General features: G+C 37.4%; 1 protein-coding gene across 1 annotated transcript in view; it reads right to left on the bottom strand.

The window, feature by feature from the left end:
• The window catches only part of LOC134801116 (mushroom body large-type Kenyon cell-specific protein 1), a 267,604-nt gene extending 253,379 nt beyond the window's left edge, over positions 1–14,225 (bottom strand). The window contains exon 1 of the mRNA XM_063773647.1: positions 13,974–14,225. The gene's annotated coding sequence lies outside the window, so the exon portion shown is untranslated. The remainder of the gene's footprint in view (positions 1–13,973) is intronic.
• Between the last annotated feature and the right edge of the window lie 9,314 nt (positions 14,226–23,539).

Below are 23,539 nucleotides of genomic sequence, written 5' to 3'. Positions count from 1 at the left end.
AAATATATATTTGACGTCGACTGTACATACCTAATAGTGATTTTCAATATTATTCCGTTTTAGAATTTACCCCAATGCACCTTAATTGGCATTTGCCCGCAATTTTGAAAAGATTCCCGATATTAAGACAACCGCTACTTACAAGTGAACCCCATTGTCACCCAACTAATTAATAGGGAAACCTGAATCAACCAGAATTCAAAGTGCGTCAACCCAAGAAAAGATACGTCCATTACACAATAATGGCATCCGTGAGAACGTTACGACAAAACAAATTCAATGTAAAGACCGAGACCTTCTATTACTACTCGTAGAAAATGACATACTCCAGCATTTAAAACCGTTATCTCTCTGAACCAAAGCAGTTTATACCTTATTTTAAAGGAATAAAAGCTACTCCGACCGCAGAGATACTTTGGTGGTTGGAAATGTCAAACCTTAACCTCAAAATTGTGACGCCGTATTAGATATCTTCGGAACGCTTCGGCTAGATCCGTTAGTGCTCGTTGGCCAGTTTAACAAGAGCCGCGGCTATCCTTTATTGATATCAATGACCTTAGCGGATGAGGGTCAAGTTGAATTGGTTATTACATGCCCTATTCCATTCTAAAAGGTCTTATGTGATACTAGTTTTGAAGGCGCTTGTGCCGTGTTGGTTTTGAGCGTGATATCTGGATACACCTTGCGTGTTGCTACCGAAACTTGTTTGACTGGTGCGAATTTGAATTGATAATTTTAGAATTTTCTAGTATTAAAGTGACGTTGGATTTTAAATACAAACAGATATAATATTAACTAGGTACTTAGACATTAATTAAGCACTTAAAGTCTGCATTTTGCATATCCCGATGTCGCTCCTACGAGCATATCCAAATAAAAAAACCGCGCAAGTGCGAGTCGGACTCGCGCACGGAGGGTTCCGTACCATATTGCAAAAAAAAAAACGAAAAAAAAAAGCAAAAGAAAACGGTCACCCATCAAAGTACTGACCACTCCCGACGTTGCTTAACTTTGGTCAAAAATCACGTTTGTTGTATGGGAGCCCTATTTAAATCTTTATTTTATTCTGTTTTTAGTATTTGTTGTTATAGTGGCAACAGAAATACATCATCTGTGAAAATTTCAACTGTCTAGCTATCACGGTTCGTGAGATACAGCCTGGTGACAGACAGACGGACGGACGGACGGGCGGACGGACGGACAGCGAAGTCTTAGTAATAGGGTCCCGTTTTACCCTTTGGGTACGGAACCCTAAAAACTTAAAACATAGGTAGTAACTACAACTATACAGATTTAGTGCATAATTATTTTCCATCGGATTTTCACGGAAACTTACGTACCTATACGGGACAAGGCATACGAAAGGTTAGGTACTTTTTCTTTACTTAGGTACCTATATAATATTTGTTCCAATTTATTACTCAAAAGGTACCTACAATATAACGAATAGTTTTCGGAAAAAAGACCGGCGCAACCAAACGAGTCATACTTACATTATAATTTAATTCCGTTTTCCTTCCTGTTCGTCAGTCGAAAATATTTTGGATGTTGTCATTGTTGTTATTCTATATATTAAGTACCTGTTGATTTACATGACAAACAGAATATAATTGAAATACACTTTACAATACTACACATACAGCCATAACAGTCGACGGAAAACTCATAGTTGATTATCTGAAATGAGATATCTAAGAGCATGAAAAAAAAAAATGTTTTTATCGCTCAAAACAAGTCCTTCAAAAATATCCTGATATACACAGCACAATGCTGTTTTGCTGTATTTTTTTGCTGCGCAATTCGTTTTTAGGTTAGGTTAGTATTTTTCTGCTGATCGTTTAACGTATTCCCTTTTTTTATAAGAATGATGGTAACTGGAATACTACCTATGGGATAGATAGATACTTGACAAGTATGGTATGGACCGAACTAACGAATCTTACTCGGTACTTGGCTGGTTTTGTACCTATATTTTAGTTTTTAAAACAACAAAAAAGCTTATTTAAGAGCCAACGGGAGTGGTCATTTCTCCATACAAACGTACTCCTCGTTTTCCTCCGTGGTTTTTGAAGCTAGAGCAATGATTTTTTCAACACAGATTAATATTGTCAATATCTGTGTCGGACCGTTTTGCTTTTTTTGATATTTTTGTTTTTTAAGGCGCTAGAGCCCTTCAAAAATAGCCAAAATGGCCTAATTGACTATGCCGCAATGAGAGGCGTAGCATTCAAAACTGATATCAATTAGCCAAAACAGCAAAACGGTCCGACACAGATAATTTCATAATCATTTAGATTTCCAAATTTAGTTACGATTGGTTAAGTTTTGGAGGAGGAAACAGAGGAGTACGAAACCTCGATTTTTGAGATTTTTACGCAGGATATTTCGCCTTGTCCTTATCGCACTACTTTTAGGTGCCGCTTCCGTTAGCGAGACGGGTATATTTACCTAAAATATTTAAAACTCAGCTCCTGTTTCGTCTTAATACTAAGGCAACATCTAACTATTCTTTATAGTGTTTTTATTCACAATCTTAATAATAGCCAGCCACTATTACCCCTCAAATATCTCCAAGTCATTAAAATGATTACAAAAACCATAAAACGAAAACTAGTTTCTAGTCCGCGTATAAAAATTCTAGTTTCTCATTCATTCGCCCGTTACAAGCCAAAATCATTTCTAAGCTTTACGCATAAAGTTTAAATTCAAATGCACGAGCTAACAATTTTCTCATTCGTTCTTCGAAATTCAAAAATGACCAGTCAGACCTAATGACCGTTAACTAAGAAACTGGTTCTAAGTCGGCGGGCGTACACAAAAAACGACCGCCATCTTGAATGTGATGACTTGAGAAAATAATTTCATAGCTTGACTTGAGGCCATTTTGGTCTATGTTTATTATAGTTTCAGATCGATAAAGGAAATTAAATTACCTTATTTTAATGTTTCCGAAGTTATAAATTGTACTTAATCCAAATAAAATAATGTAAATATTAAGTTAAGAATTGCCATTTCAATACACTTTGAAATATAAATGTACGTTCTTGGCACCAAAATATTGTTTATTTATTTGCAGATTTACTAAAACTATTACCTAATAGAGAAAACATTGAATAGCCTACATAGAATGATCATGTGTCAAAATTGATGCTTATGTAACTAGATATTATATAATAAGTGTTATAACATGAATATAAAACTAAAATTAACGACAATTAAGATAACTAAAGCTAAAAAATTAAAAAAACCTATCAAAATTTTGCGCCCTTGGTAGGGTGCCCACTGCCCATCACACAGGCAGCGTTCCCGCGCTGGATTGCTATGGCCAATCTTTGCGCGAGAAAGCTGCCTGCGCGACGGTCACCTGTGGCCTCCCTTAGGGCTCATTTAGACGATGCGATAACTCGCATGCGAGTTTCATTACATTGCGGTTTTTGATCGGTCTGTTTAATTGGACGTATCCAACAGTCCGCAATGTAACTAAAATCGCATGCGAGTTCGCGCGCCGTCTAAATCAGCCCTTAGCCGTTTGCTGAGCGCCTTGTGGAGCCCCCGAGCCTTATCATAATGTCATTACTTAGTCACACAAATATTGCGTTATGAGGAAACGTTTTGATAATAATTTGGTTTTAAAATTATACGAACGTTGTCATCAAACCACATATTTAGTTGAGTCACGTCTGAACCGAATTAAACCTACCTATATGACTAATCCATATTTCAGATTCACAAAATAATTTGTAAACGGCCTCCTAGCCTAGTCAATAGTGACCCTGCCAACGAAGCTGGAGGTCCCAAGCTCGAATCCTGGTAAGGGCATTTATTTCTGTGTTTATTACAGACTAGTGACCCGCCCCGGCTTCACACGGGTTTCACAAAACCTTAACAAATTATACTAAACCTTCCTCAAGAATCACTCAATTGAAGGTGAAAACCGCATGAAAATCCGTTCAGTAGTTTTTGAGTTCGCGAACAGACAGACGCGGCGGAATTGTTGTTGTTGTTGTGCATGTAGTTTTATATGTAGGTATGTAGTCTATTATGTTTTTCAGTTTTTTGCAATAGTTCTAAATTAAGTTTGCTTACTTTTCTTCTTGCACCATTTTTATTACATCTCTGATTAGCCGGATTAGCCCTATGGTTGACTGGTAGAGAATGCCTTTAGGCATTACATCCGCCATTTGTATTTTTTTGTATTCAATGCAATAAAGTTTAAATAAATAACTAAAACTGATTATTTACATACGTTATAACGTACAACAAAGGCAAAGCCAAATGAATTTAAATTTAAAAGTCATGTTTAAGCAGACATACTGGTAGAGCAGTGAGTTCCGTGACAAACCCCAATACGGGGTTAGAAAAAGCCGGGCGCCCCAAATCGCTGCCCGATAATGATGAGAATGCCCTAGCATGGCACGCAGCTAAGTAACTTATTTATTGATTTATAAATATACTAATAGGACAATTTTTCACAGATCGATCTAGTCCCACAGTAAGCTCATTAAGGCTTGTGTTGTGGGTACTAGACGACACTACATAAATACTTACATACATAGAAAACATTAATTACTCAGGAACAAATATTTGTGATGCACACACAAATACATAAATGCCCTTACCAGGATTCGAACCCGGGACCTCCTGCTTCGTAGGCAGCGTCTCTGCCGACTATTAGGCTAGGAGGTCGTTAATTAAAATTTTATTGCACAATAAAAATAAGTACAAATAGCGGACTTAATACCTTGGCATTCTCTAACAGTAAACCATAAAGCAAAACAGAAATTGTCTAATGTGGGTGTAGTAAAATTTTTTTTTTGTTTTACTTTATTTATTTAATAAAATACAAGATATTCTTAAAGATAGGCATAGCCCCGCAAAACTCATCAGTGAGTTTGACTGCGGGGTCATCAGTCTCTAGTTATTAACTTAATAACATATAAAATTATATGTAGGTACTTAAAGTTTAAATTACTACAATATAATATATTATGGTAATGTTTTTTTAACATAGTTTTAAATTTAGGCTTATTATTTTACCTAGAACTCTTAGAGGCTGATTCTGCATTAATAATTTGGTACGGTTTTGATCTCGTTTTAATTGTTTTGGGACGACCTTGACGATCGTTATAAGGCATCTCGCGCGCATCTGTAATTTTTCTATGACATAGGGACCGTGCGCGTTGGATGGTCTGCCATCTGGTAGCCTGAATCGGAAACATAATTATGTGCACATGTACATTGCCAAAGCAAGTGCTACCATCTACCATTCTCGTCGGTACCTTTCCTTGTGCATAGTAGGTTCTGCCATCTTGTGGGCTACATCGGAAGCATAAACGACACATTTACGCTTCGCGCCAAAAATCTGACGGCTTCTGTGCTGCCCCCTATAGTTCATGCACGGGGCCTATAGGGGCAAAAGAGCAGACTAATCGCCTGATAACTGCTTAGGTACAGCAGTTACTGTCGCCCATGGACACCTGCAACACCAGAAGGGTTGCAAGTGCGTTGACGGCTATTAAGAAGGGAGTACGCTCTTCTCTTGAAGGTTTGGAGGGTTAAGTGTATTGCCGAAACTGGAGCAGCAGGAGAGTAAGCTCGCTTCTGCGGGGAGCCGGCCCCTGCAGATGGTGTGGGACAGATCCCACGGCAATTCATTTTAAACTTCCCAAACTTAAAAACTTCAAAGACTGCAAACAAACTTCAAAGGACTTCGAAGGACTCCCTAGAATCGGTCCGGAAATACCGAGGGCGACAGTTCATACCACAGTTTAGCTGTGCGAGGCAGGAAGTTTCTGGAGAAATGCACAGTTGAGGCCTGCTAACAGTGCTAAAGTTTCTGGAGAAATGCACAGTTGAGGCCTACTACCCGATCAAAATAAAACTGGAAGACATTAGAAAGCGAACAAAAATAATCGACGAAAACCACACTATTAAAAATACTAAAGTGAGAGTGGACCGGCCACATGCTCCGAGACAAAAGAGAAAAATGGTCAAAAGACCATGGTACCCAAGAGACGGAAAAAGGAATGATGGTAGACAAAAAATGAGATGGGAAGACGAGTTCAGGCAGGTGGCTGGAGCCTTGTGGAGAAGACAGGCTCTGGACAGGGACGCGTGGAGGAATATTGGAGAGGCCTATGCCAACGGCAACCAGACAAAACGTCTGCGGAGAAAGGCTAGCAGTAAGCAAATAGCCCACCAAAATGGTGAAGATGGAAATGTTTTTAAGTAACTGAAGTGCGATCAAAATAAAATTATAATCGTAACAATCAACCTCTTTGGCACTCTTAGTAAAATCATTTTAGCACCCGTATTAAATGGAAATCTGACCTTCCGCCATTTTCCTGTCATCTGCCATTGTCTATCACTATCGATATTATTGCAAAAATTTCAATACTAAAATAGCCCATGCAGTGACGTAGCGGTTTTAGTTACTTAAGTCTTAAGGTTAAACGATCTGCGGTCACGAAGGATGCTTTTGTTTTTACTTAAGATATTCCATTTTGTACGTCACTAATGGAGTCATTGAGAAGTTAGTACAAGCAAAAAAATACATCTCAGACGTAGACGTAATTTTGGATTCAAATACAAGGAAAACTATGACAATTTTGGAATCCAAGATGACATGCACGTCTTCGTTAAAGTCGGCATGGTAGTCGATTTCAAGGTTTCCGGTGTGTTAAATCAATGCTCACCTCATTTGAGAGGCACTGTAATTTAGCAGATTATTTGCCAGCTTTGACTGACTATAATCATAGAAAACTATGAGTCTATTTTATATTAGTTACAGGGATCTTAAAGCTAAAGTAAGTTCCTAAGTGTGTAAAAAAAGGAACACCGACCCAACGTTTACTAACCAACCATGCTAGTGCTCAAAATATCGACCCAGGACATAATGTCCAAACGGGTTTTTAATATTTTAAGCCATAATCGTCAATAAGTATTTTTATCAAAAATTAAATTTTTGATATAAATTTTGATCGCTTCTGTGTCAATTAAGTATCAGACCAGCTCGACCGTAGGAACCATAATATTGCATAAACACCCAACCTACATTATGTATGTGAAGATTGTGAATTTTCAGCTCAACTGAATAATGCGAAATGGTCTAATTGAACTTGCAAGATTTGACCCGAACTAACATTACAAACATTGCAAGTTAACAAGAACTGAACGGCCATGCTAGTGCTCAAAATATCGACCCAGGACAAAAATGTCCAAACGGGTTTTTAATATTTGAAGCCGCGCTATTCGGCCGGCAATCGATACTAACTAGCTGTGCTGTCGTGTTGTCATGCACCTGACTGACAGGGAAACTCCCCTACTATGCACAAGTCTGTATTTTTGGCGACTTACGGATTGTTATCTGGGGATAAGTTACCTATATCAGGCACGCTTTTGGCATTTGGGTGACACAGTTAACATAACATAGATAGTTAAATAGGTACTTTTTATTGCAATTTAGTAAATGTGACGCAACACATCAAAACGAAAAACGAATAAAGGGGAAGCGAACGTAGTTGTAGATAAAAAAAAATTTCGACGTATCTATTTATTTACTTAGCGCCACTTGCACCAACCCACTAACCCGGGGTTAACCGGTTAAACCAGTCTCAAATTGTACTGGTAACCGTGGTAACTCCAGGTTTAACCGGTTAACCCCGGGTTAGTGAATGGTGCAAGTGGCCCTTAGTTGTTATATTATTGATAAAAACAATAAAAACCTGACACCAACATATAATGCAGCTATACCTACAGAAAAATTCCCAGTTATACTTACTATGCATCCTTTTCAGGTTTGTGCGACTAAAGGATTGACATGATGTGCTGGATGTGCTGGATGTGCACGCTTGCACAGTATAAATGCTGATATTATATAATCTGTTACCGACATCTTTTAAAACTTCGATGAAAAGCATCTTCCCTACCTTGCATACGTAAACTTTTTTGACGATTTAGGGATTAAGTTTTGCATTTACGTACAGTACTCCCTGGAGGATTTTCATAGTAGACTAGTTAATTATGTATACTTTGTGGATGAATATCGGAAAGCCAAATAAACTCCCGCTTGCCTTCCACGTGCTTTCAGCATCCGCTATCTCAGCCCCCGCAAAAGTACGCAATAATAATATAATTCAACAATAGATACGATTATTTATTAAACTCAAGTAACTACTTGTGGACATTTATTAGGATTTTTATCGTTCATCGCTGTGGATAAAACATGTGTAAATCCCATATAATATTTTAATTTCATTTCTTACGTTAACCATAAGTACACTGGTTGTCCATTTTATTACATACATACAACATAATTATTACATACATAGACAATTACATTAAGTAGGCCTCTACGGCTGACTGTAAGCCTAATTAATTCATCAGAATTCTACGAAGAAACAGTTTTTCTCATTGTTTTCACTACTGCGTATTGCTTTTGTTCTGTCATTCATATACGACACGCACACATCCCTGCATACATAACATACAGTTAATTTATATATGTCAGCGGCCGATCTTAAAATCAGAAAGAACGTGAAATTCCTAGGCATATCGTTAACGTGAAAATCGTTATCTCGTTGCTTGAGTCGACGGAGCCCCGCTATGCGGGGCTTCTATTTCTGACAGTTTGCCCTTCGGGCATCTGACACAACCTATACCTATAACGAACCTATCCTACCTATTTATTGGATTAGTTTGACTCAAGGTTCGGAACCGGTTTATTCTTCATACAAAAAATACCCGTATTATTACGTTCTTTTTCGTTTTTTGGTTTCTTAGTTCATTTATGATGGGTCAATCTATTAATACGAAGTCGTTACCTAAATACATGATTCAGTCCTACGGAAAGAGCATAAATAATTATCAAAAATATTGAACTATTTTAGGATAAAAAAAAAACCGGTTCACAGCCCTGGTTTGACGTCAAAACATTACACAGGAACGTTACGTCGTCCTGATTTTACCATCGGCCGCCGACATACCTACTATACCTACATAGCACTGTTTTTCGGAGACAAAAACATACTAGTCAAATAAATATCAACTTGTTATCAATATAGATAGCAAGCAATTTTTAAGTCAAAATAACAAATTTGACTCATCCTTCAAATAGGTAAATAACATTAATCTACAGTGTTAGTTCCTTTAGCGCCACTTGCACCATCCCACTAACCCGGGGTTAACCGGTTAAACCCCTAACCCAGTGTCAAATTGTACTGGTAACCATGATAACTCCAGGTTTAACCGGTTAACCCCGGGTTAGTGGGATGGTGGAAGTGGCGCTTAGTTACCTACATATTTGCAAACCCATTTGATTTATTCTTATATCTAGTAGTCAAAAATGTATTGATAGCTTCGTCTATCTATTTTCTTCATCTTATGGTGCCGTCTCCTGCCGGAGGTTGGCTATCATTAGGGCTATTTTCACTTTTGACGCTGCAGCTCGAAACAGCGATCTGGTGCTCATCTTGAACCAGCACCTTGAGGTTTTTGAGCCACGAGGTACGTCTTCTTCCACATTTTCGTTTTCCCTGGCTTTTCCCCTGTAGGTATATCAGCTGGAGGAGGTGGTATTTGTCATTTCGTAATACATGCACACCAAAGTACTGCAGTTTCCTAATCTTTATATACAGTATCCAAAATTTCTCTTTTCTTTTGCACTCTCTGCAGGACGCTGTCATTGGTTACTCTATCCGTCCATGAGATTTTCAGTATTCGTCTAACTATGTATATGTTTATATATTACCATCGCTGGTGGTGGGTAGACACTTGTAGACAGAGGTGCGGTAGAGTCTGTGCGAAAAGAGAAGAGTCGTGGAACGTATGGGACCCAATACATTACACGACTCTTCTCTTTCCGCCACAGTTTTCTGTGCTTTCCGCACAGATTCAAATTTCTTGACTTTTGCTTTTTATTTATACTTAAACCTGCATTTGTTTTTGCGTGTGTCCATATTATCGTTTATTCATTCGTATGCCTACAAAAAAAGAAGTGGAAACAAGTCGTTCATTTTTTAAAGTTGTCCTAGGTATCTGATAAAGGTCTCGTTATTACCTAAAAACACACCTCTACTGCATCTAAGTATTTACCTAGGTAAATAAAGTGTAGTTATTTACCTATAATTGTTTTAATGCGTGATTAAGTACAGATAACGTTAATTAATACTAATGGTACTGGTTTTAAATTGTTACTACTATGTATAGGTATATATAGGTATACGTATACGCAGAGGTTTTCTATCGCGATTCAACGCGGAAACGCGGCTAGCGTGATGGGCACCTTTTCACCGGGAACGATGCGGGGTGTAGGTAGTTAGTATAGGTTAGTTTAAGTTTTGTTTTAGTTATAACTACGCTTGTATTTTAATATTAATTATAGTAAACTGTAAAAATATGGGTGTAGCCAACTTATTCAAAAATATGTCCCATAGTTCTTAATTAGGGTTCCGTACCCAAAGGGTAAAACGGGACCATATTACTAAGACTCCGCTGTCCGTCCGTCCGTCCGTCTGTCACCAGGCTGTATCTCACGAACCGTGATAGCTAGACAGTTGAAATTTTCACAGATGATGTATTTCTGTTGCCGCTATAACAACAAATACTAAAAACAGAATAAAATAAAGATTTAAGTGGGGCTCCCATACAACAAACGTGATTTTTGTCCGAAGTTAAGCAACGTCGGGCGGGGTCAGTACTTGGATGGGTGACCGTTTTTTTTTGGCGTTTTTAGGGTTCCGTACCTCAAAAGGAAAAAACGGAACCCTTATAGGATCACTCGTGCGTCTGTCTGTCTGTCTGTCTGTCTGTCTGTCTGTCTGTCCGTCTGTCACAGCCGATTTTCTCCGGAACTACTGGACCAATCAAGTTGAAATTTGGTACACATATGTAAGTTTGTGACCCGAATACGGACATGTAACGTAAACAAATGAATTTTAAACATGGGGGCCACTTTTGGGGGGTAAATGAAAAAATGAAAAAAAAAATTTTTCAAACTATATCATGTTACATATCAAATGAAAGAGCTTATTGTAAGGATTTCAAATATTTTTTTTTTATAATTTTTGAATCAACAGTTTAGAAGTTATTGAAGAAAATAGGCAAAAAATGACCATTCCCCCCCCCTTATCTCCGAAACTACTAGGTCTAAAATTTTGAAAAAAATACATAAAATAGGTCTATACCTATAGATGACAGAAAAACCTATTAGAAATGTACAGTCAAGCGTGAGTCGGACTTAATTACAGTTTTTAATCCGACCCCTACGGATGTTTTAAAGAGATTTCACTCACGTTTCACATAAAAAATACATTGTTAACAGTGCCGGATTACTTAGAGTAGTAGTTTTCTTAGAGTAATTGGTGATAATTTTCTGATAAGATAATCATTTTAAATATTTAACGGTCTTACCTACTTACGAGTAATTGTAAGGTCAAATTAAAAAAAATGTTTAAAAAAAATGTTAAATTGAGAGCTAGCTTAAAGTTTTTTGTACTCGTCGACTTTAATGGTTGAATTAATAAAGACTTTGTAACCAATAAGCAAAACAAGCACGTGCTTCGCGCACGTTCAGGAGGGGCACCAAAATGCCAGGTTGAAAAAGGTGAACAAATTTTAAAATTAGGGACAGACACATCGTTTTTACCACACGATTTTTTTTAGCTGTCCAAAAGCTAATTTGCAAAAATAATGGCGCGTAATTCTTTGGGAAACAATCGGTAGCAGTAGAAGAGTCGTGATTACATGCATAGATTCGATTTCAACCCACTCTTTTGCGGTTCGGCGTTAGGTCTTATGCGAGGCCTTCTGCCTTAATTACACTTGGGCGTGGATCCAAATCCAAGCTTTTCTCTTTCGCAGCTAGGCCTACTGCCTTTCTCACACTTCGCCAATTCAATTCCAAGCTCTACTTTCTTGCATATTTTATGCATGAAAACAACCTCGAATATCGAAGCCTAAGGAATATCGAGCCCTATGCGAAGCTAGGCTGATAGAAAACTGTCCCATCCCTTCTCTGTATGAAATCCTGGATTCGCGCCTGGTTAGGACTAAAAGTAAAATTGCGTTTGTATATCGAAAAATTTTCGCGCTCGCTTCGCTCGCGTTTTCAATAACTTTATAAGGTATGATAAAGGTGACATTCGGATGGCGACTGCAGCAATATTACTCTGTTGCAACGTTACTGCTGCAGTACTGTCAACTTCCGTGATAAAATGATGTGACTGATTTCCATACTAAAAGTAAAAATTTACAACTGTCTAGCATATTGCGTTTTTATATCGAAAAATTTCCGCGCTCGCTTCTCTCGCGTTTCAATTACTTTCTAAGCTATGATAAAGGTGACATTCGGGTGGCGACTGCAACAGCATTAGGTACTCTGTTGCAACATTACTGCTGCGGCACTGTCAATTTTCGTGATAAAATGATGTGACTGATTTCCATTCTCAGCTGTAACGCGGCAATGAACTTCTCTCAATTTACCAAAAAATCAATGTAATCTTGATGACCCGAGGGAGAGGGGGCACCTAGAAATCCTTAGGGCATCAACATATCTTAATCCGGCACTGATTGTTAAAAATTGTGTAATATACGGAACCCTTGGAACGCGAGTCCGACTCGCACTTGGCCGGTTTTTGCATTATGGTACGGTACGGAACCCTTCGTGCGCGAGTCCGACTCGCACTTGCCCTGTTTTTTGCTGACATAAGAGCTATGAGACATATTTTTGTTATGATTTGTGCACCCATATTTTTACTGTTGACTGTATCTAAAAAGTTTTAAACAGAGATGTATAAAATCATGGATAAATGTAAGTATTGTATTATCTATAAGCAAAACATGAAATGTGTTTAGTTCGTCCAGTTTTAGATGGATAAAAAAAGTATACATATAGGTAGAAGTACATAGGGGCCTGGCCAAAATGACATTCGTATAGGTCAGTACCTATCGACAACGAAAAACGAAAAAAAAAATGCATGGGGATGACAGATGCTACGACATGTCACGTGATCATTTCCATACCTACACTATTTAATTTTCGATTGAAGCGCTGGTAGCCTAGCGGTAAGAGCGTGCGACTTTCAATCCGGAGGTCGCGGGTTCTAACCCCGGCTCGTACCAATGAGTTTTTCAGAACTTATGTACGAAATATCATTTTGATATTTACCAGTCGCTTTTCGGTGAAGGAAAACATCGTGAGGAAACCGGATTAGTACCAATAAGGCCTATTACCCTCTGGGTTGGAAGGTCAGATGGCAGTCGCTTTCGTAAAAACTAGTGCCTACGCCAATTCTTGGGATTAGTTGCCATGCGGACCCCAGGCTCCCATGAGCCGTGGCAAAATGCCGGGACAACGCGAGGAAGAAGACTATTTAATTTTTGATTGGCGTTTTTCCTATATCGACGTATTTTAAATGGTAGGTAATAAATGTTTCAGTAATAGACCTACTTGCCCGCTATATAAATAACTACATTATATGAACAGCGTACTTAAACCAAAATACTAAATTAATTTAGGAATAATTATTAAACGTAAACTCAAGTTACTACAGCGAATAAGTGATCGTACAATCAACACGAGTTAGTGCTTATATAGTACCTAGCCTAGGTTCTAGGTTATTTCTCACAGCACTATCAACGAAGGCCATTGGACCAAGTGGCACGAGCGCTTACAAAACCACCGATGTGCCTTCAAAATTACGCTCAAACTAAATAAACTCAGGTTCATTAACACATATATAAAAAACACGCACTATTTTCAACCCTACGCACACATACTTGCACACAAATAAAGCTCAAAATCACGTGAACGTCGATGTAAGTGAAGTTAGTTACGCACATGAGTGATATTGCACTCGCAAGACGGGAATGCAACCACGTGCAGCTGCATTCACGTCGGTGTGCAATCAAGTTCATAGATTAAGATTGGCGTTGTTTTACTTTGCGAATTTTTATAAAGTTTAAATACCACTTACCTGGGTCTTTCAGCAGCACTGTCCATAAAGAGTTCACATATAACCTAGTTTTGCACTATGACATCACGTGGGTTCGTAAGGCACTAGTAATAAATCACAATATTGAGCAGTTTGGTTGCACTTTTTGAATTTCGAACATCTGAAATTCGGCTTCGTTCGTGTTCGTGTCGCGTTCGGCGCGGCGCTCGCGCGCAACTGTTGTGGTAGGTTAGGTTAAAAAAACACTAGCCCGTTTCCCCAACGGTTTTACAGGTCCGTCTCATGGTTTTGACAGCTCGAAATAGGCCGCGCTGCCGTCAGCGCGTAAACACAACGAAATTACCGAACGCTTTTCATCATTAAATCGTCACGAGTGAACTACGGTTGTCTCGCTCGCACGTCGCGTGGAAATCGTAAATGCGTTTTTCTATTTCTAATTTGGGGTTTTCGACCGACGGGTGCGCGCGTGGATGGTCGACACTGCACTGAGTGCACGCGGCTAGATGACATTCACATTGGCTTAAACTGGCGGATGCGTCAACAGCAACTTAATACATTTATATTGTTTAATCTGTTTAATAATAATGTTTGTTTATATGAAAAACGCTTAGGTAAGGGAGACAATGGGTTTTAGACAATTCGCATTGTTGGATTAGATCATCGGGTCAATCGATTCAGCGCCTCCGATCGATATTTTAGCGATTACGACTTGTAATGGCAATTTTGCAGTCAATTATGAACTTTAGAAGCCGTTTAAGGTAACTTTACACTGACTTGAACAGCACAAAGTAAAGCAATGCCATTATAAACATCATATTATTATAGATTTTTGACATTAAAATTGACATAGTCAAACTTTATCATTGCGAATATGATTGCGAAGCCATGCAGAGTTAGGTTGGTTCAACTCTACTAACAACTAGGTATAGTAACCATAGCTATAGGAAATATAATCAATAATCACACTTTATCATTATGTTTTATCCCTTTCTTACAAATACATAAGTCAAAATGACAGAAGAGTCAAAATAACGATTATTAAAAACGTTTATGAATAAGGGGGATACATTATTCTAAATAAGGAAAACATAAGTTAATATTGTTAATAATTACATTCGATAAGGATACAAATTAATAAAAATAGGCTATAAATAAACTTAAAATTAATAGTCTACTTGATAGAAAACGTCCTACAGACATCAAAAGTTAAAAATGATGACATTAATGACAATGATTTCAAAATAATATTGAAAACTTTCGCGTTTTGAACACACAAAAATTTTAAATCATTTACTCACATTTATAGACGCGACTTCGCGATAGACCCGTCTTTAAATGTGAGTTAATGACTTCAAACTTTTTTGTCAAAAGTTAAATTAAATTTTCATATGAACGTGGTTTTGTAAAGAAGTTGTATGAAATCCAACGAACTTTAACCAACTTTCGGTCCTTCGTCAGATACCAAAAAAACTAGTAAAAGACATTTCTACCAAACTTAGTCCGGGTGTCTGGCGACCTACGAGCAGGCGCATTTTTTGGCGAAAAAAATCAGCCTCACTGTGCAGAGAGGGAAAGCGGCCAGTGTCCTGGGAACAATGCCTCAGGCTAATTTAGGTTTAGACTCATGACCATTTCTATACTTACATGCAACGAACTGAATAGAGTACTACGTATAGATAGGTATTATACTTTTTTCATAACACACAAATCTACAATCAGTTACAGACGGTTATCGATAAGAAACGTTAATACAAAACAGTTCCAAAAAGTGTCTAAGGGAAGACTTATGCAACTGCGGAATCTCTTTCAGTTAAGTACACTGAAGATTTCTGCCCGATTCGACCTTTAAGATACCTACGTCAATTAATAGATCTAGAAATGATATGGACTTTTTTGTTTGAAGAAACGTCACATTTGACACTGACATATCTAATCCAATATCGTTCCTAGATCTATTACTTGACGTATCTTAAAGTTCTAATCGGGCCGTTTGTCTCTGTATATATAGCCATCTTTTGTTTACTTACATTTAGGTAAAACAAAGTTTAATTATTTCAGATCTAACATCAAAATAAATTGGCATATTTTACTCGTAGAATTTATTATATTATAATGAAGAGATACCTATAATACCTATAGGTCACTATAGGTATTATAACCATATCGCATTATTATAATAAAATGCTCTATACACGCGGAAACACAAATACCGTTAAGGAATGTCGTTTAGAATCGATGCCATTCTTAATTCAAATAAATTCAAACGAAATGCGCATTACAAATCGGAAATGGATTGCTACGGTAACCGACAATACGTTATCAGTTCCATTTTCAAAATTCGTTTGAAATTCAGAGAGATAACAATAGTACATTATTGTCGAGGCTCGGAAGTAGCTACTTGCAGGCTGAGGATTCGTATTAAACGGACGACCTTGGGAGGGGTCTCTGTTGTTTCCCAAATAGTTTTAAGTCATGATGTATTGTTTGTCCGAATTTTCGTTAGTCATAATTGGTTTTTCTCAGAAACGCGTAACTTTTCAGGATTGCCATAAAACAAACCTAACCTAACCTAACCTATCTACAGAATAAACCTTACGAAAATCTTGAAAAGTTAACGGTTTCAGTTTTATGACTAACGATAATATGACAAACAATACATTATGACTTAAAACTTTATGGGACACAAAGGGACCCCCCTTGGGAGTCCGTTTAATTGAATCCGAAGCCAGCAAGTAGCCTTCCAGCCGAGTCATATATAGTGCTTTTCTCAAAAATGGTGCAAGAAATATAAATATAATAGAAATATTTTACAGAATCAACGTTCTTACGTATATATTTTCACAGAAAAAAGTAGAAACAATTGAAAAAATTAGCTTTGCCGCCTTTTTATTTTTTTAATTAATAAATAGAAGTGTATTTTTCTGCCGAAAATACGCCAACCTATTTGAGACAGCTAAATAGTCGCGGTACCAACATTATAATTATAAGTACTAATCATCTCTTTGGCTGTTTAATGGGCCTGTGTCTTTATTTGATATGGCCATTTCAACTTTTAAAAAGTTTGGAACACGACAAATAATGGAATTTGTATGCAACATTGCAGTCCCAAAATCGAGACTGCAATGTTTTTAACGTTTTAATTTTTGACTGACCAATCTTTTAACCTTCGCGACCAATTTTTTAAACGTCAAAGTCGACTTTGCCGTCCATTTTTGAGAAAATGTACTTACTTTAGACAGTATTTTTCTGGGATCATGGGCTTTTAGAGCATTTAATAACTAGAGTCGCCTTTAAGAGCTTACCCCTCTACCGAAAACCTTGCACAATTGTGCAAACTTTTGTATGGAATGGCTATTTGTACGTTACGTAGAAATCATGTACTTAGACATATAGATGGTCAAGCAAATCTTGTCAGTAGAAAAAGGCGCGAAATTCAAATTTTCTATGAGACGCTATCCCTTCGCGCCTACATTTTTCAAATTTGCCGCCTTTTTCTACTGACAAGATCTGCTTGACCAAGTATAGCAATACATTTGATGTCCCCGCGCAAAAATTGGCAGACTGTTTTGTACAGAAAATGACAGCCATGTGACGTCTCCAGTTACTAAATGCTCTAAGCATGGGCTCAATGTCGGAAGTAAATTCATCTTAAGGCCCCCCTGTAGGTACACAATGAACCAGCGTGGGCCAGTCTGGGGGACGCATTTATGCGTTAGAGGGAGCAAGTGATATTGCTATCTCATTCTACCGCATACACGCCGTTTAAGTCCCGTGTAGTTACAATAATCGTCGATAAAGTCGCGAGTTTTTCAAACTACCAGCACAAGTTTTTTAGGGTTGTCACAAGGTCGACACACAACACTCTCATGTGATCATAAAATTTATCGCCCCGTATACAATTGCAATGTCAATCGTTTCACTAACTTTTAGTATGTTACTCGTCTGTATATTTATTTACAATCATTGATAACATATATGTATAGTATGTCAAAGGAGAATCGTACTATCTTTGTCTTACACTAGTACTGGCACCCAAAAGAAAAGGATGATTATAGTTTTCCTGGTTCTTACTGACTGACAAATTGGTTTGACCAACTATATCTAGTAGTCACATATGGAAAACTTTAATTAATATCATCAGTACAAAATTGCCACCATATTTCCTTTACACGTGTCTTATATATTAAATATTAACCGAATCTCATTTTAATAATAAGTAGTAATGAAAATTGATTCGTTTTCCTGCTGAAATAGTATTTAAAAATAAGTAAATGACTTCATAGATTGATAATATATTTATATTTCTATTATACACCGTGTTTTTATTGAATTCCGTTAACTTCGGGGTATGGTTAAGTACATTTAAGATAACTAAATGGCATAGTTAATTTTCAAAAAAAAAATTTTTTTTTGCTTTTTAAAAAAAAATATTTATGTTTAAAAAGTAATTAAATGTAGCATGTAGCGTTGTTGTAACACGGGCATTACATTTAACTCAACCAAACAATTGAAATCCGTGACATATCAATGTCATTTCGAACATCGATCCACCGAGATTGTACTTAAGTTTAGTAGCAAATGTATGAACTCATTCTAAACACTAATCAATATGTAAACCGGCCCTAAGGCAAGTGTACATGCTTGTAGAGGCCTTATAGGAAAAAAATAAATTATTGATTATCTCCGAAATGGAGTTAATTCGAATATCGGTGTCTTTGAGAAAGTTACTTGATTTAAGCTCAGGAATGCACCCTTGAAAATAACGGAAATCAAAAAAAACACGGTGTATAACCTAATATTGAAGCTAGGTATATTCTAGTACAATACCTACTCCATGCATTAGGATTTGATTCTACCCAACTAAAAGAACTATTTGGTAATACGGATGTTGTCAGTATTTAAAATAAATTATTTCACACTATGCACGAAATTAAGCACCAGAAAATTAGGTAGGTATTCGAAAAACGCAGACAGCAATTATTTTTTGATACAATTTCCATTTAATAAATAAGATAGAACTAAAAAGAGTGACTTGACCGTGACGTCACTTACGGCTCGATTCGGAAAATGAATTAGATTTCTACTAGACTTCAACAAGCTACGATACGGATAATTTAAAGATATTTGTAAGATAGATATGTCAAATTTGACGTTTCCGCGATTCTGGAGGTCCTCTTGAACGATTTCGACAAGTTATGACTTAGATATCCAAGTCACATCTAGTCGATATCTAATGTAGATCTAGTTGATCTCTAAATCGTCTCAAGATCTTGTGATTATCTCGAAATCCGAATAGGCCTGTTATTCAGTTTTCATAAAAATTCCATAGGGTAACTGGCTAATCGTTCTGACAGTTCGAACAAAGAAACTGATTTGACAAGCAGGCAACTGTACTTGGTCAAGCAGATCTTGTCAGTAGAAAAAGGCGGCAAATTTGAAAAATGTAGGCGCGAAGGTATATCGTCCCATAGAAAATTTGAATTTCGCGCCTTTTTTTACTGACAAGAGTTGCTTGACCAGCTATAAGTACCCTATTGCAACTACAACTATTCTGGAAACTACATCCCTACTTAAATTTTGAATTCCGAACGTCGCATTCGAAATTCAAACTTCATTTTCATTGAGCGAAAGTCCGCCGTTTTTCGGGCGCGCTCGGCCGCGCGGGTTCGTCGACCCCATTCGGGCGTCGACTTGGGGAAGGTCAGGTACGCGTGTGTGCAACTGTGCACTTTTACTTTTCATTGTTGTGTTTTTCGAAAAGCTGTGTGCGTGCATAGTCTAATAAAACATGGTCTTCCATTCCCAGAGTGACACGGGGCTACGTCACAACAACATGGCCGCTATATATAGCGCTATCGCATATTATCATATAGCGCTGTCGCATGATGACGTAAGCGCGTGTCAGTTAGGTGACCTAGAAAAGACGGGAATGGAGTACCAGGCGGAGTATATTATTATACCATGTGTGCGTGGACAATTTGGATTTTGAGGTTGACTTCATTAGTACGATTCTTTTGTTTTATTGCTTGGCCTATATTCAGTGTAACAAGCAATGTACCTACCTATCCTATAGTCCGACAAGAAAGTAGAAAATAAATGACGGCGCCACTTCCTACGTAATTCTCACATTTTTGACGTAAAATGCTTAAACATGGCAACAATTTAGTATGGAAATGTTTTAGTTCCATTTTAAATTAAATAATTTAGAAAGTAGAACTACTATATTTAATGTCGCACTATACTCGTATCGATTTAAAACACTCCTTCGGTCATGTCTTAATTTATCACCACTCGTTGCAAATTCCCTACTTTTCGCACTTCGCACTTGTATCGTAATGTAACTAATGTACTATTACAGCCCTTAAAATTTTAAACTTTCGACATAGGCACGTAAGTGCTAATTAGCACCAACAGCATAGCACCATATGTTACGAGTAGGTACTGTAAAAATATTCAACGTATTTTTATCTAATCTCAAGCTCTACTCATTCATGTTAAGGCAGTCTTCAAGGTCTCAATTCGACAATATTCTATTTCTAAATGACCACCGATAGACCGTATGTGTACGCAATAAGGTTGAAGTGAGAACGATGACTTTGACCTTTGACATTGGGAACGGAACCAGGCGAGGCCTACCGCGAAGTTCGCTAATTGCGGGCATCTTTCTTACTCCAATTAAGGCGTAATTAGAGTGACAGAGAAAGATGCCGCGAACTCCAGTGTTCATGGTAGGCCTTCAGGCAATAATGGGTAATTCAATGCTTATGAGCCGAGCGAAGATAATGCCGAAAATATTGCAAGACAAAGTTATGTTTGCGGCTGAATTATGGCGGGATGAGCTAAGGCCCATTTCTCGAACGGTATTAGACTAATATTATTAGTCCACGAACTGTCAAGCGTATTGGTTACCATGGCAACACACTAATAATATTAGACTAATATTACCCTTCGAGAAATGGGCCCATGGTCGACCTGGACAGCTTCCTGAACAACGGACGAAACACCAAATCGGGAGTCGTGGAAACTAAGGGGTGAGGCCTTTGCCCAGAGGTGGGACACTCAAATGGGCTAGAATAGTAGTTTTCACATCACCTATTCGGAAAAGAGCTTTTTCTTCCCCGCTAGGACGGATCAAAGTGGTACTTTTCCTCCCTGCTAGGGGGGACCAAAGTGGCACTTTTCTGTTCTGGGACACTGTTTTTGTTATTTTTTGCATTCTTTTTTTAGCTTGAATAATATTTTGAAACATAATAATTGTGTCAACACTAAGATTTTTTTATTTCCTCATAGTTGATGTGAAAAGCAGTATGTGTCACACGGTATCAAAATTATTTCGTCTTGGGCGTTAACACTTGAATCCCTCATTACGCTCAGGATTCAATGTACGCCCTTGATGGAAATATATCATTTTCATCCCTTGTAACACAAACTACTATTGTGTTACAAGGGATCAAAATGATATATTTCTGTAAAGGGCGTACATTGAATCCCGAACGTAGTGAGGGATTCTAAAGTAGAATATCCTGAGCGTAATAAGGGATTCAAGTGTTAACGCCCAAGACGAAATCATTTTGATACCGTGTGACACATACTGCTTTTCACATCAACTATGAGGAAAATAAAAAATTCTTAGTGTTGACACAATCTAATGCTTAAACAGATTATTTAAGCTAAAAAAAGAATGTGCAAAAAAATGTAAAAATAGTGTGCTAGAACAGAAAAGTGTTACTTTGATCCCTCCTAGCAGGGAAGAAAAGTGCCATTTTGATCCCTCCTAGCAGGGAAGAAAAGTGCCACTTTGATCCCTCCTAGCAGGGAAGAAAAAGCCCTTTTCCGAATAGGTGATGTGAAAAATTTTTTATCATATGTTGATATCATCCTGTTCTCCACGATCTTAATCAAATAGTCGATCCACATTGTCGGAGGCCTTCTTTAACTACATACCTACAGTATCTGAACGCTTCTTTTATTTTTTGCCATTTTTATACAGGGTGACCTTAGCCATTGTGGACAAACCCTGAAATCCCACGTAGATTTACTTTTTAGAAATGCTCTAACGGTAATATTTTTTTAATTAGAAGAAAATATAAAAAATAAATTATCAAACAAAAGTTATTTCCAATAATCGACAACAAAAAGAAACATACTGTATTAATCATTGGCAGTGCTTTTGACAATTTGTTTAAAAATGTACTGGTTCTAAATACCCTAATACATATGTACATTTCGGCTTTGTCCAATGGCTAGGGACACCCTGCACATTGTGACCTTTTTGCCACTTTTGTGTTATTTCTACTCAGAATCACGAGCTCTTTCGATCCTAATGAGATAAAAAATGTCCCAGAGTATTTTTCCAATTGTGTTACCATTTCCCCATATACTTTGCTGTATGGCGATAGCAAAAAGGAAAATTTGATGGAAAATGTATGGAAATTTTAGGACACTTTTTTTCTCCTATATGAAAAGGGCTCGCGATCCTGACTAGCAATAACACAAAAGTGGCAAAAAAGGGCACAATATATAAAAATGGCAAAAAATAAAAAAACGCTCATGTATTACGTTTACTTCTAATTAATATAGTACCTACACCTTAATAGTAATTGTGTCATTCTCAACCAAAAGGGTACTTATTGTCGGTTGTTAATAAGGTGGTATTTCCATAAAGCTTCAATTTGAAATCAACCTTAACAACAACCAATAAACTGGTACCTTTAGGTTGAAAACGTCACATTTATTAACCAACTGCATTAATAACTTTGTAAAGATTATTCAGCCGAAATTTGATAAGCTTATCATTGTAATGTCACTGACCGACGTTGACTAAGGTCATGGTATCCCCCGTCTCTCTCGCACCCGTAATGACGCGTATTCGCGTCCCGCTCTGTTGACTCAGGTGAAATGCGACAGTTGTTTTGGTTTATGTATGAATTATACTTTTGCACACTAGTGTGTAAAATATGATTGTGTGTGTAAACTGTGTAATTATGTATTGTCACGTGAATTTAACTTACAAAGGGAAGAATGACTTCAGTGTCAGTGTCTAAATGTCAGGTAGGTACTTACCTTCTTTTGGGTTAGGGCACAGAATAAATGGGGCATTATCTATGAAAAGGGACCTTATTGTCCATGGCGCTTAATACGCCGCACAGCGTCGCGCGGCATTGTATTTATATCGGAGCATCGTTAATTATGGCGTAAGCGCCATCGACAATAAGGTCCCTTTTCATAGATAACGTCACAAATAATAGTACTACCGTACAGAAAGGAAGCTTCCTACAAAACCGAAGTTTGACAGCGATTCAGGGTCGAATTATGCTGTCTTTCTAATATATCCATACGCGGTTAATGTAAAACATTAAAACTTAAATTAATAATTGTATGTAAGTAATTTTAAAAATTCTTACCTTACCTGTAACTGGTATCCACAGATTCACTTCAGAATTTTTCACTAACTATAATATTTTATAACACCAGAATCCGTATGTATAATTATCATACAAATATAAGGAATTAAGTACTTGTTTCAATCAATAGGTAAGTACGTCACTTTTTTACGTCACAATCTTGTAATTTTACATCACAAGGAA

Source organism: Cydia splendana, chromosome 21, assembly GCF_910591565.1.
Source record: "Cydia splendana chromosome 21, ilCydSple1.2, whole genome shotgun sequence".
In the NCBI taxonomy this organism is placed as follows: Eukaryota; Metazoa; Arthropoda; class Insecta; order Lepidoptera; family Tortricidae; genus Cydia; species Cydia splendana.
This window is presented reverse-complemented; position numbering and strand designations above follow the sequence as displayed.